Below are 15,984 nucleotides of genomic sequence, written 5' to 3'. Positions count from 1 at the left end.
AAGAGGAATTTTAATAAATGCTCATTTGAAATATTGGGATATTTTCTATAATATTAGCAAACAAAATTATGGTATAATAGTTTTAAAGAAAATGTCAGAATATGTTCAACACATTGTGTTTCTTCATGCCTGGCATATAGCAGGTCCTCAATAAGTATTTGTTGCAAGAATAAGAGAACCAACAAGTCTTATTTGAGCACCTGTTATGTGGAGGATAAAAACCTACGAGCCAAACAGAGCTTATGATCTAATATGGGAGAGAAGAAATATAAGGCTGATGCACAAATAACCACTACATAAGAAAGTGTATGATAAGAATAAATGTATCTTGAATGGTCAAGGAAAGCCAGATCATTTCCCATCTGGGAAGGTTTTAGAGAGAAAAGGTGACTTGAGCCTCAGAATTAGTAAAAATTAAGTGAGCAAAATTATTTATTGTAGAAATTTAAGCAAATATATAAAGATTACTAAATCAATATTACTATAAGACAATGAATCAAAAACAAATATCAGATCATCAAGAAATCTTTTTATAATCATCCATTCTTTAAAATTCCATTTGCCTTTTACTTTCTTCTAATATGAAATAGTCTAGGTTCCTGGAAGCCTCTTTGTCTCTTGGCTTTTTTTTCCCTTGTCACATATATCAATTCTAGTAGAGCATATGCAAAACATTTCAGTAATTACTCTGTCAATCACTTTATTCTTCAGGTTAAACTTCTAGACTGTTATTAGAAATTAATTTAAATCATGAAAACAACATTAGTTGTTTCTAGTATAAAAACTTGTAACTGTTTTCCTTCCTTGGAAGATCAAAGAGTTTAATTTTTTTTCTCTTTATTTCCTCTTTGGTCACCTTTGTGAGAAGTACCCAGTATTAGGAAATGTTGATTTCATCAGCGTAGGGAGCGGTGTTAGGAGTAAAGCAAGCTGATTGCCCCACCCAAGACATTTATGCCTATCATATGAATGATATGAAAATCACTTGGATTCTAAGCTAGTTTTCTCACCCCTTTCATGCATATTGCTCCTAACCCACTTTCCTATTTATCAGATAGAATTTAGCTACGCCCATTTTCTTTTTCCTCTTTTTCCTTCTCTATCTCCTGTTTCTTCTTCTTATTTATTAAGTGTACAGAGATCATGCAGGTTTTGTTCACCATTCTTTACCAACTACTAACACAGCCCATGGGCTTGAATGAGCATCCATATAAATATTTGTTGAATAAATTAATAACCACTTGGTCTGGAAAAGAAAACCCAATTAAATATAGCAATCTAATCAAGAAACACAATATAGGAAGATCAATTTGACTCCTGAGTATACACAGTGCATACTAAAATAAAATGCAAATGCTTTTTATTTTATTAACTCTTAAAATATTTCTAATACTGCTTCTCTACCCAACTCTGCCTAAGAGCACAGAAGACTTAGGGCCTGTCTGCCTCACACCCCTTCAACACTTTTTAGCTGTGTAACCTGAAGTCAGTGAATTCATATTCCTGAACTTCAGGTTTTCTCAATATAAAATCTGACTAATAATATCTTGTCAATCTGAAGGCAGTGGATTGAATGAGAAAATCTATTGCTCCAACTTATTATGGATGAAAATGTGAATATAATATTTTAAAATTTATGTGGAAAAATGCATGTGGAGTATTTTGCTCTTTGCTTATTAATTAAAACTAATTAGTTACTGTAACTCATTCCACATGGGATTCTAAAACCCCCTAAATTAAAAATAATACATAACTATATACATATCTTTTAATAACAGAACTCATGACACCTACCTAGTAATGCTGATTAATATTATCATTTCTAAGTATGTAATCCATGACATTTCTAAACACAAATTTTTAAGATCAAAAGCTTTTTCATACACGATTGTATCCCTAGATGTTTAATAATCCTATATTTTGAAGGATTAAAAGTTAAAGAACCATTGGTAATGGCCCTTCAATTGAAGTAATTGTAGAATACTTTTTATTGGAGAGCTCCTTTTTTTTTAACTTGCACTGAAAATTTATCCATATTGTTCTTTTATTCATTTAATAAAGTTGTATCTAATGTCTGGTATTGTGCTAGGAGCTGCAGATGCAACGATAAATCCCTCTCCTCAAAGAGATCAAATTTTATTGGGAGAAGTGGGCAATGAAGCATACAATTAAAATACTGTGTTGGAAGTGCTACAGCAGGAGTAGCTCAGGATGCTTTGAGAGCACATGAAAGCTCTCTGAATCCAGCCTCCAGGTGGGGGAGTCAGTCAGGGAAGTGCTCCTAGAGAAGGTGGTATCAGTGTTGCATGTCTCCTGCCTATTCATGTCCTTCCCACAGAGGTTGAAATGCAAATTATTTAAATATTTAACGTCTAACTAAGAGATGTAGCAAGAATTTATTGTTTGATTACTTTGAGTTTTGTACTACAAGGAACTACAAAACACGTTTCTGGGACTAGCGGTGGAGATGAAAAGAAAAGAAAAGAAAAACTAAGAAACAAAGAGGCAGTTTTCACGAGCCTAGTAAGTAAATAAGGTATGATGAGGAATCAGATGGTCACGGGTACAATTCCTGGAAATTGCGAATTATGAGGTTGAATGCAATCTGATAGGTGACAATGCTAAGGATTTTTCTTAGAGGGTAATGTACTTAGATTTTTTAAGTACCAAACAAGACACACATTTTGAGTTGTGTGCATTAGGTTGTAGAACTGAACATTGCTATGAGGGCGATTTGCCATTACACTACTTCTTTAGATGTGTTAAATGGTCTGGCAAACCACCTGTCCAATCTGTTAGCCAAAATGTGTTAATGTGTTATAATGGCTACTTTAATATCTATTCTTAATTACACTCCTTCAATGTGTTCTCAACCCATATTAGTGTATTGCTAATGAACTATGTTAATATTCTTTTGCTGTATATGCTCATTTCATGGTTATTAGTTACTTTTTTCATTGTTCCTCAACTTCTTATGTAATTTTGGCACATATCATAGACTAAGTATTCCTTTACTATATTTTTACAAATAATTTTACAACTACCTCATGTACCAAGCCAAAAAATGTTAGTAAATGAATTGGTTTACTAAAAATGCTAGAGGAGCTATATCTAGATCTGCCATTTTAGGAGACTGATGAGGCTACACACTGTAGAAATCTTTTCTGCCTCTTAAATTCCTTTCACTGGTTTGACTGGATTCTTTTGGAAGATACTGTACCTTCCCAAGTATTTTTTGTGGAGCACAGGCTCCGGACGCACAGGCTCAGCGGCCATGGCTCACGGGCCCAGCCACCACGTGGCATGTGGGATCCTCCCAGACCAGGGCACGAACCCGTGTCCCCTGCATCGGCAGGCGGACTCAACCACTGCGCCACCAGGGAAGCCCCCTTCTCAAGTTTTAACTGTGTAAAACTTTACTCATTTGAATTGACCTGCTAATTAAGGTTACAAAAATAACTTGCTGAATCATAGCACACTTATTTTGATTATTTCCATCCTGGCTTTCTTCATATTTTCATTATTATTTCAAATATGCATTTACTTTTTGTTTGCATGGTAATTTCAGCCAACTTACCTTCATTTAGCTCATTTTGTACAAGAAAATGAATTATCTCATTGTTTCATCCATTTGATTGATTTCTGCTACTGTATATACTTTTGAACTGTCCCAGATCTTTTCTGAGCTTCTCTATTATCTTTTCTGAACTTTTTATCTCAGAATCACCTATCATTGTTTTATATGCTCACTTTGTTTCTCCTGGATGCTTTGTCTCCCTGCTTATTGTTTAACTGGAGAAATTAAAGATGGAGAGAAAAATAATTAGTTTAATTTAATCTCTGAACTTATCCTGTCCTCTCTGCTTTTACACAGTGTTTTTCCTAAGGTATTGCTTCAACAATTCTTCAAGAAAAAAGAATTCTCATTTAATCACCCATTGATCCATTTATTCACTTATTTTGAAACTATCATTAACACAGGTGGTTACAAAGGAATGGATATATCCATTAACTTCTTAATGCAATAAATTCCTATTTCCACTGAGTCAAGTTCTCTTTTGCTTTACCTTTAACTCCCTGTAGTCTAAGAAAGAAGAGAGACAGAGAGAGAGACAGAGAGAGAGAGAATATATATATATATATATATATATACACATATATCTCAAGCATTGCTTAGAAAGGGTTTGCTAAAGTTGAGTCAAGTGTCAGGTAATATCAGGTAATTTTTTTTTTCTGGAATAGATTTTAAATTGAGCAAAAATTATCTAATATGAAAATATTCTGTTTGAAATAGCCGTCCATTATCATAGACCTTACACAAAACCTTCTCATGGAAATGAATATTTTTTCTGAAGCCATTTTTAGATATAGTCAAATTGTATCAGGTCATATAGTTTGAAAAGTTAACACACTGATAATTTCATTTAATTTCAATTTGGTCAAAAGACATCTTGATCTAGAAAAGGGCATCTGGGAAAAAGAAACAAAAAATTAAATATACTTATATCATGTTTAACTTGGTAGGGAAAAGGCCTAAGTTATCTCAAGAAATGAATATTACATAATAATAAAATAATAAATAAAAAATGTTTACAGTGAGATAGTCTTAACTCCAAAAATGAATTTTCAAGTTGTGATTATGAAACAATCTTATAAATAAATAGCTGCAGCTCAATGAAATTGAGAGGCATGTATCTTCAGCATAATTCAATTAGTTGCTATGTCTTTTGTCACACTTCCTTGTTTTTAATAAATTAGTTTAAAATAGAAATATTTTCATACATTTCCCATAACTTGATTGCTTTTTCATTTCAAAATAAGGATGGAATGGAACCAGAAAAAAATCATCTAAAAAATATTCATTCAGGGCTTCCCTGCTGGCGCAGTGGTTGAGAGTCTGCCTGCCGATGCAGGAGACACGGGCTCGTGCCCTGGTCCGGGAAGATCCCACATGCCGCGGAGCAGCTGGGCCCGTAAGCCATGGCCACTGAGCCTGCGCGTCCGGAGCCTGTGCTCCGCAACGGGAAAGGCCATAACAGTGAGAGGCCCGCGTACCCCCCCAAAAAAAAAATTCATTCATGTGATATTTTGTTTTTAAAGACCATTGATGTTTTAGGGTATTTACCTAAGTTACCCTTCATTTTTAATTGTTTAAATCCTTATTTGCTGGCAATCAATAGCAGGTTACATGCACAAAACCTGTGATAATAAGAATATGGGCAAAACTTTTCTGCTTTATAAATAATTCATGCAAATTCAGCAATGCAGCCTGAAAATGCATTTTTATAAACTACATGTAATATGGAAAGTATTTAGTGATATTAACAAGTAACCAATTTTAATGAATAGAAGAAATCTGTTTTAATGTGATAAGTCTACTTCCCTTAGGATACAGTTTGTCTAGAGCAGGCATGAATATGTTTTTATACATCATGATCCACCTAATCAAATTCTTCAGGGGAGGTAATTATTTTATTTCATTTTCATATTTTTAGAGTTCATAATTTCCATGAAAAAAACCTGATTATTGATAACTATAGCTTAGAACTCCTGAAGAATAAGCTAAAAGCTTGTTCTTTTCTCTTGATGCCTTCTTTAAAACTACTGACCCTTGTCAATTAATTGATGATTTGGGAAGCAGTCAGTCATGCTCTGAAGATCTAATGCATCTAGGCTAAAAACCAAGGTACCTCGGCTTAAAATCTCTTGGTTACTACTGGCAAAGCCCTTGATTTATTCATCTTTGAAGTTCTAGTATGTAGATCAGCATACAGTAGTTTCTCATTAAATGTTACTGACTGAATTAATTAGTTCCTTTCAGCAGGCATTTATAGGGCACCTGTTATTCTGCCTTCTGTCTCCAAACTCCTACTACACTTCTTGTTTGTACTGTTTTATCAGTACTATTTTAATACATACCCTGTCTTATGATTGTTTCCCTAGATAGTTTAGGACTTTATTTTATTCATATGTAGTTTATCAACAGAGTTAAATTACATGTTCTTTGTAGGCAGGAATCAGGTCACTAATTTCATTTGACTCTTTCATAAAGCCAGCATGTAAATACACAATAAATATTTTGCTGGTTAATTTGAACAGTATGAGAGAACATGAAAAATATGCTGCCATATTCCCTTATACCACTCAACAAACTATTCCACAAAGTAACACGTATTTTAAGGGAAATGAGAGTATATATGTGTTATAAAGTAAAAATAATTTTTACTCCAGAATGTCAGCTAGGAATGCTGAAAACCAAACTTGCATAAAATAATTTGTTTAAAAGAATAAATCAATGCTGGGGGAAGTCTTCTATTTTTTATCTTGCAGAATATACTCGTTTCTTAAATTTTGAATTAGGTTTTTATTTGAAATTGAGTTATAAATTATATTTATTGCCTAATTTCTTATTTCATGGATAATATCTTGGTCTTCTGTGCGTATTTACTTTCCAACTAATATTAAGACTAGACTGCAATATGTGTGTACTTCATTGCTTTATTTTTATGATCTAATGTTTCCTTTGTTTACCAAAGAGGTTTAAATAATATGAAAATAATGTATTCAGTATACAGAGTTTTTCTGTGCATATCTTAATTACCCAATGCCAAGACTAGAGATTCAAAGAATAGGTTTTGTACATTTAAACCTAGTAGGTTTATGAGTATGACTTCATAGCATCTATAATCTCCTAGGATACCTAGTATGAGACTTAGTAACAACAGCAGATAAGATATATTAATTTTTTCATTCTTCTCAAATCAATCAGTATTCAACACTTATCAAGGAATCTATCTATAAAAAACTATATCTCACATATCTATCCATATTCTGCCCTCCTTTTGGCTTCCAGTACTCTCAAATCCCTAAGCTGTTTAGGGACCGCTATTGTAATGCCCAACTGTGGGTTTTTTCTTAACTTTTACTTAAATCTCCCAAGCAAACACACACATCGATCAAGTCTTACTTTCCCTAGGTCACATTCTTTTTTAACGTTCAATTTGCCAGTTAATCTACAATGCTATAGTAGTCAGCTTGTCAGCCCTTTCAGATAGAATCTTACTGCAAACTAGCCATTTCAAAGTGTTTAAACATATGTAATGAATTTTTATGTATTGTACAGCCAATATGTTGTTCATTCTATATTGATTTTTCTTTATCAGCAATTATCTTCCTCTTTGGGGCTAAAATAAATGCTGAAATAAAAGAGTGGCAGAATTTTTCAATATTATCTGGGAATACGAGATGAAGAGATAGGCTTTTTGAAATAACAAGGCATTTTAATACCTCACTTAGTACTTCTTAATTTCATATTTATCACAGTCATGATAGAGAATGTTGACAAGTACATAGAATTATTGAATATTTTGCTTAATTTTGTTTACATAGGTATGAATATTATAAAGTTACCTCTTTCTTTTTTTTAACATCTTTATTGGAGTATAATTGCTTTACAATGGTGTATTAGTTTCTGCTTTATAACACAGTGAATCAGTTATACATATACATATATCCCCACATCTCCTCCCTCTTGCGTTTCCCTCCCACCATCCCTATCCCACCCCTCTAGGTGGTAACAAAGTAGAAAGCTGATCTCCCTGTGCTATGCGGCTGCTTCCCACTAGCTATCTACTTTACATTTGGTAGTATATATAAGTCCACGCCACTCTCTCACTTCGTCCCAGCTTACACTTCCCCCTCCCCGTGTCGTCAAGTCCATTCTCTACTGCTCCGTCTTTATTCCTGTCATGCCCCTAGGTGCTTCAGACCTTTTTTTTTTTTTTTTTTTTTAGATTCCATATATATGTGTTACCATACGACATTTGTTTTTCTCTTTCTGACTTACTTCACTCTGTATGACAGACTCTCTAGGTCCATCCACCTCACTACAAATAACTCAATTTCATTTCTTTTTATGGCTGAGTAATATTCCATTGTATATATGTGTCACAACTTCTTTATCCATTCATCTGTCGATAGACACTTAGGTTGCTTCCATGTCCTGGCTATTGTAAACAGAGCTGCAATGAACACTGTGGTACATGACTCTTATTGAATTATGGTTTTCTCAGAGTATATGCCCAGCAGTGGGATTGCTAGGTTGTATGGTAGTTCTATTTTTAGCTTTTTAAGGAACCTCCCTGCTGTCCTCTGCAGTGGCTGTATCAATTTACATTCCCACCAACAGTGCAAGAGAGTTCCCTTTTCTCCACACCCACTCCAGCATTTATTGTTTGTAGAGTTTTTGATGATAGCCATTCTGACTGGTGTGAGGTAATACCTCATTGTAGTTTTGATTTGCATTTCTCTAATGATTAGTGATGTTGAGTATTCTTTCATGTGTTTATTGGCAATCTGTGTATCTTCTTTGGAGAAATGTCTATTTAGGTCTTCTGCCCATTGTTGGATTGGGTTGTTTTATTTTTTGATATTGAGCTGCACGAGCTGCTTGTAAATTGTGGAGAATAATGCTTTGTCAGTTGCTTCATTTGCAAATATTTTCTCTCATTCTGAGGGTTGTCTTTTCATCTTGTTTATGGTTTCCTATGCTGTGCAAAAGCTTTTAAGTTTCATTAGGTCGCATTTGTTTATTCTTGTTTTTATTTCCATTTCTCTGGGAGGTGGGTCAAAAAGGATCTTGCTGTGATTTATGTCATAGAGTGTTCTGCCTAGGTTTTCTTCTCAAAGTTTTATAGTGTCTGGCCTTACATTTTGGGCTTTAATCCATTTTGAGTTTATTTTTGTGTATGGTGTTAGGGAGTGTTCTAATTTCATTCTTTTACATGTAGCTGTCCAGTTTTACCAGCACCACTTATTAAAGAGGCTGCCTTTTCTCCACTGTATATTCTTGCCTCCTTTATCAAAAATAAGGTGACCATATGTGCGTGAGTTTGTCTCTGGGCTTTCTATCTATTCCATTGATCTATATTTCTGTTTTTGTGCCAGTATAATACTGTCTTGATTACTGTAGCTTTGTAGTATAGTCTGAAGTCAGGGAGCCTGATTCCTCCAGCTCTGCTTTTCTTTCTCAAGATTGTTTTGGCTATTTGGGGCCTTTTATGTTTCCATACAAGCAGTGAAATTTATTTTTCTAGTTCTGTGAAAAATGCCATTGGTAGTTTGATAGGGATTGCATTAAATCTGTAGATTGCTTTGGGTAGTAGAGTCATTTTCACAATGTTGATTCTTCCAATCCAGGAACATGGTATATCTATCCATCTGTTTGTATCATCCTTAGTTTCTTTCATCAGTGTCTTACAGTTTTCTGCACACAGGTCTTTTGTCTCCTTGGGTAGGTTTATTCCTAGGTATTTTATTCTTTCTGTTGCAATGGTAAATGGGAGTGTTTCCAGCATTTCTCTTTCAGATTTTTCATTGTTAGTGTAGAGGAATGCAAGAGATTTCTGTGCATTCATATTGTATCCTGCTACTTTACCAAATTCATTGATTAGCTCTAGTAGTTTTCTGGTAGCATCTTTAGGATTCTCTGTGTATACTATCATGTCATCTGCAAACAGTGACAGCTTTACTTCTTCTTTTCCAATTTGGATTCCTTTAATTTCTTTTTCTTCTCTGATTGCTGTGCCTAAAACATCCAAAACTATGTTGAATAATAGTGGTGAGCGTGGACAACCTTATCTTGTTCCTGATCTTAGTGGAAATGGTTTCAGTTTTTCACCATTGAGAACAATGTTGGCTGTGGGTTTGTCATATATGGCCTTTATTATGTTGTGGTAAGTGCCCTCTATGCCTACTTTCTTGAGGGTTGTTATCATAAATGGGTGTTGAATTTTGTTGGAAGCTTTTTCTGCATCTATTGAGATGATTATATGGTTTTTCTCTTTCAATCTGTTAATATGGTGTATCACATTGATTGATTGGTATATATTGAAGAATCCTTGCATGCCTGGGATAAACCCCACTTGATCATGGTGTATGATCCTTTTTTGTTTTGTTTTTTTTCATGGACCCAGTAAGATATTACAACTAGTTCAGACAAGAACTCAACATACCACCTTCACAGTCAGATAGGGATGCTGAAATAAATTTGCAAATGGATGCAAAACTGGGCAATATTCATAGGTTTACAATTACTTGCATTTTAGAGGTACAATTTGTATTTCTATGGACAGAAATTGTTTGCATTACTATCAGTTTTCTGCAACTTCTACCTCTACAGAATTGTGAGATAGTCTTGTCAAGGACAAAGGTGGAGGGACTTCCCTGGTGGTCCAGAGGTTAAAGACTTCTCGCTTCCACCAGAGGGGGCATAGGCTCCATCCCTGGTTGGGGGAACTAAGATCTCACATGCCGTGCAGCTCAGCCCCCCAGATAAAGGAAAAAAAAAAAAAAGGACAAGGTGGAGATAACCCAGTTGAAACCATGCACCTCGGATTGGGACTCAAATCCAGCCAAAACTCAGATTGGGACTTGAACCCACGTGGCCAGAACTTGAACCTGGCCAAAACCTGGATTGGGACTTGAACCCATGAGGCTGGGACTTACTCTACACCTACTTTCTGCAGGGTTTTTATCATAAATGGGTGTTGAATTTTGTCAAAAGCTTTCTCTGCATCTATTGAGATGATCATATGGTTTTTCTCCTTCAATTTGTTAATATGGTTAATCACATTGATAGATTTGCGTATATTGAAGAATCCTTGCATTCCTGGAATAAACCCCACTTGATCATGGTGTATGATCCTTTTAATGTGCTGTTGGATTCTGTTTGCTAGTATTTTGTTGAGGATTTTTGCATCTACGTTCATCAGTGATATTGGCCTGTAGTTTTCTTTCTTTGTGACATCTTTGTCTGGTTTTGGTATCAGGGTGATGGTGGCCTCGTAGAATGAGCTTGGGAGTGTTCCTCCCTCTGCTGTATTTTGGAAGAGTTTGAAGAGGATAGGTGTTAGCTCTTCTCTCAATATTTGATAGAATTCACCTGTGAAGCCATCTGGTCCTGGGCTTTTGTTTGCTGGAAGATTTTTAATCACAGTCTCAAATTCAGTGCTTGTGATTGGTCTGTTTATATTTTCTATTTCTTCCTGGTTCAGTCTCGGAAGGTTGTGCTTCTCTAAGAATTTGTCCATTTCTTCCAGGTTGTCCATTTTATTGGCATAGAGTTGCTTGTAGTAATCTCTCATGATCCTTTGTATTTCTGCAGTGTCCGTTGTTACTTCTCATTTTTCATTTCTAATTCTATTGATTTGAGTTTTCCCCCTTTTGTTCTTGATGAGTCTGGCTAATGTTTTATCAATTTTGTTTAACTTCTCAAAGAACCAGCTTTTAGTTTTATTGCTCTTTGCTACTGTTTCCTTCATTTCTTTTTCATTAATTTCTGGTCTGATATTTATGATTTCTTTCCTTCTGCTAATGTTGGAGGCTTTTTGTTCTCTCTCTAATTGCTTTAGGTGCAAGGTTGGGTTGTTTATTTGAGATGTTTGTTTCTTGAGGTAGGATTGTATCGCTATAAACTTCCCTCTTAGAACTGCTTTTGCTGCATCGCCTAGGTTTTGGGTCATCGTATTTTCATTGTCATTTGTTTCTAGGTATTTTTTGATTTCCTCTTTGATTTCTTCAGTGATCTCTTGGTTATTTAGTAGCATATTGTTTAGCCTCCATGTGCTTGTACTTTTTACAGTTTTTTTTTTCTGTAATTGATATACAGTCTCTGTAATTGATATATAGTCTCATATAGTCTCATATATAGTCTCAATTGATATATAGTATAGTGGTCAGAAAAGATGCTTGATATGATTTCAATTTTCTTAAATTTACCAAGGCTTGACTTGTGACCCAAGATATGATCTATCTTGCAGAATGTTCCATGAGCACTTGAGATGAAAGTGTATTCTGTTGTTTTGGATGGAATGTACTATAAATATCAATTAAGTCCACCTTGTTTACTGTATCATTTAAAGCTGTGTTTCCTTATTTATTTTCAATTTGGATGATCTGTCCATTGGTGAAAGTGGGGTGTTAAAGTCCCCTACTATGATTGTGTTACTCTCAATTTCCTCATTTATGACTGTTAGTATTTGCCTTATGTATTGAGGTGCTCCTATGTTGGGTGCATAAATATTTACAATTGTTATATCTTCTTCTTGGATCGATCCCTTGATCATTATGTAGTGTCCTTCTTTGTCTCTTGTAATAGTCTTTATTTTAAAGTCTATTTTGTCTGATGTGAGAATTGCTACTCCAGCTTTCTTTTGATTTCCATTTGCATGGAATATCTTTTTCCATCCCCTCACTTTCAGTCTGTATGTGTCCCTAGGTGTGAAGTGGGTCTCTTGTGGACAGCATATATATGGGTCTTGTTTTTGTATCCATTCAGCCAGTCTATGTCGTTTGGTTGGAGCATTTAATCCATTTACATTTAAGGTAATTATCAATATGTATGTTCCTATTATCAATTTCTTAATTGTTTTGGGTTTGTTATTGTAGGTCTTTTCCTCCTCTTGTGTTTCCTGCCTAGAGAAGTTCCTTTAGCATTTGTTGTAAAGCTGGTTTGGTGGTGCTGAATTCTCTTAGCTTTTTCTTGTCTGTAAAGGTTTTAATTTCTCTGTCGAATCTGAATGAGATCCTTGCTGGATTGTATAATCTTGGTTGTAGGTTTCATCCTTTCATCACTTTAAATATGTCCTGCCACTCGCTTCTGGCTCGCAGAGTTTCTGCTGAAAGACCAACTCTTAACCTTATGGGGAATCCCTTTTATGTTATTTGTTGTTTTTCCCTTGCTGCTTTTAATATTTTTTCTTGTATTTAACTTTTGATAGTTTGATTAATATGTGTCTTGGCATGTTTCTCCTTGGATTTATCCTGAATGGGACTCTGCACTTCCTGGACTTGATTAACTATTTCCTTTCCCATATTAGGGAACTTTTCAACTATAATCTCTTCAAAGATTTTCTCAGATGCTTTCTTTTTCTCTTCTTCTCTGAGACCCCTATAATTCAAATGTTGGTGTATTTCATGTTGTCCCAGAGGTCTCTAAGACTGTCCTCAATTCGTTTCATTTTTTTCTTTTTCTTTATTCTGCTTGGCAGTAGTTATTTCCACTATTTTATCTTCCAGGTCACTTATCCATTCTTCTGCCTCATTTATTCTGCTATTGATTCCTTCTAGAGGATTTTTAATTTCATATATTTTGCTGTTCATCATTGTTTGTTTGGTCTTTAGTTCTTCTAGGTCCTTGTTAAACATTTCTTGTATTTTCTCCATTCTATTTCCAAGAATTTGGATCATCTTTACTATCATTACTCTGTTTTTCAGGTAAACTGCCTATTTCCTCTTCATTTGTTTGGTCTGGTGGGTTTTTACCTTGCTCCTTCATCTGCTATGTGTTTCTTTGTCTTCTCATTTTGCTTAACTTATTGTGTTTGGGGTCTCCTTTTCGCAGGCTGCAGGTTCGTAGTTCCTGTTGTTTTTGGTGTCTGCCCCCAATGGCTAAGGTTGTTTCAGTGGGTTGTGTAGGCTTCCTGGTGGAGGGGACTAGTGCCTGTATTCTGGTGGATGAGGCTGGATCTTGTCTTTCTGGTTGGCAGGACCGTGTCCGGGAGTGTGTTTTGGGGTGTCTGTGCCCTTATTATGATTTTAGGCAGCCTCTTTGATAATGTGTGGGGCTGTGTTCCTGTCTTGCTGGTTGTTTGGCATAGGGTGTCCTGCACTGTAGCTTGCTGGTCGTTGAGTGGAGCAACTGTGAGTAGTAGTAACTCACCTAGTCTATTAAATAATGCTAATCTTGCCAGTAGGATATCACCTCTTATTCTTTTTGAAATTGTCAACAAAAATTGTCAACAAATCAGACACTCTATTTTGTTTTGGGAATAAGTGAGGAATCACATGGATTTAGGGAGAAAAATCAACCTAAAATAAAATGTGTACAATAGTATTGCCTTTTATTGTAAAGTACTTGCGTAAGTAACAGGAAAATCATGATGCCTAATGTAAATGTCCCAAGTATAAGAGGGGCTACTCACATGAAAAAGTACTATGAATTTTCACAGGACACATTCAGACCATAGCAGATACATAGTTGCATTCCGTGTGAAGCTTTGAGTGAAAATATGACAAGAAGAGGATCAAAAACAACTGACATCTATGCTTGCAATTTTCAGCCAAATCTCTCAGACGAGTCAACAAAAACCAAACACACATTTAAAAAAAATCATTTCCATTTCCTTGTAGTTTTTGTTTTGCTTGTGCTTTTGGTGAATTGGTTTTATATGATGCTAAGATCTCTGAAACAGCAAGGCTATCTTCCAAATTTAACCACCATCGAGTGAGGGAAAAGTGTTTCTAACAAACCTGTGTTTGCTTTTAATTATTTATTTACTAGGTTGGCCTTTCTTCAGAAGATAAACAGGAAGACAATAAGTCAACTTACCTTGAATGTATTTTTATCAGTTGAGCCAGAAGGATAGGTTGAATCTTTGTCTCAGCAGGTAGGACTCTCTAGGAAGAAGAATCACATGAGATCAGGAGGGGACAAGGCAGGCAATTTACTAAGGTCCTAATTAGTAACCAACCAGGAGAATCTCTGATTAGGCACATTATGAATACTGACAGCAGTTAAGGTCCAGGCATACAGGAAGTTTATGTCAAAAGACCAAACCTGTGCATCAGGTAGACATCCCAGAAATTAGGCAAATCATGAGATCGGTGGAGACTAGACAGGTATATCTCTTCCCATCTGACATACACCTGTATGGCTGCCACTGGCTGTGAAAGTCATCTCAATTTACCCAAGTACTTCAAGCTGATTTGTAGCTTAAGGTGGAGTTTTCCACAGTGCTGAAAAGTGTTCTGTTTCCTCTTGCTGATTTTCATGTAAATTTGTGGTTTCATTTTTAAACAGACTTATTGAGATATAATTTAAATATTTGCTTAGTTTCTGATATGCCTTTCTTCTTGGCACATATACCCTGTAAGAAACTAAAGGTCTCTTTCGTTTTTTAGCATCCATGACACATTATTTTCTCCTTTCCTTAAGAGAGATTTTTCTACTTAAAATGTATTCTTTATCTATCTGATGTAACAGTTGTCATTTTTCCATCCCTATCATTTACAACTTAATTATTTCTTGGACTAAAACCTGTTTATAAGGAGATATGTTTGCCTGTTTCATGCTGCTGACAAAAGATTCATAGTGATAGTAGGCAAAGCAACATGTTCAGTTATCAATTAAATATACTAAGGCAAGGGAAACATTAGATAGAAGATCTAATGACCTAGAGGCTAAGCAGCAGATTGAAAACACAAGCTACAGTTGTGAGTATTGAGCTCAATTCTGTTCTGATCTTGCTCTCTTTGCTTCAGCTGTCTCTGCAGAAATGAAGTAAGTCATGCTAACCAACCTTCAAAGATAGTTGTGAGGAATGTTGCTAAAAATAATAAAATGTAATAGTCACTAACATAATTTTCTAGAGAAATTGAAATGAAAAGCAAACTGAGTATCTAAGAAATAGTTTTTCTAAAGTTTATTCAGAGAACAACCTTTCTAACAATCATCTTATTTCTCTTTACGATTATCTAGTTTTACCATATTAGTGTTACCAAGGTGCCATATTATGTAGGATGAGTCGAAAACTTGAATTCTGAGCAAAAATTACATTTTAGGTTTTGTAATAACATGAGGCAATTCAAGATATGAGATTTGTGTTTGGTTATTTACATCAATATTGAACACACTGTGTTTCTTTTTCCTTCTAGTAGACGTGATTTTTAAGGTCATTTACATTAGAGCTTTATTTTTCCTAACGCATACACATAACTATTATTTTTTTTTAAAGTATAATCCATTGTACAGCCAAAGTTTAAAATGTTTTGAAGGAGTTTGATAATACCTTAAGTTCAATGAATAGCAATATTGGATACTATTGGATACCAAATGCATTGGGTAAATTATTTGTCATAGAGCTTTATTTTTAAAGCACAGTTTATATTTCAGAAAATGCACAGTAACTAAATTACTTCCCTACA

At 34.9% G+C, this 15,984-nt stretch overlaps 1 protein-coding gene and 1 pseudogene across 1 annotated transcript in view; both read left to right on the top strand.

The window, feature by feature from the left end:
* The window catches only part of HTR2C (5-hydroxytryptamine receptor 2C), a 263,697-nt gene that overhangs the window by 64,035 nt on the left and 183,678 nt on the right, over positions 1-15,984 (top strand). The window lies entirely within an intron of this gene.
* Positions 1-15,984, top strand: part of LOC103082917 (ferritin light chain pseudogene) — a 22,866-nt pseudogene that overhangs the window by 5,188 nt on the left and 1,694 nt on the right.

The sequence above is a fragment of the Lipotes vexillifer genome, unplaced genomic scaffold, assembly GCF_000442215.2.
Source record: "Lipotes vexillifer unplaced genomic scaffold, Lipotes_vexillifer_v1.1 scaffold1042, whole genome shotgun sequence".
Classification (NCBI taxonomy): Eukaryota; Metazoa; Chordata; class Mammalia; order Artiodactyla; family Lipotidae; genus Lipotes; species Lipotes vexillifer.
The sequence above is the reverse complement of the archived record's forward strand: the minus strand, read 5'-3'. Positions and strand labels throughout refer to the sequence as shown.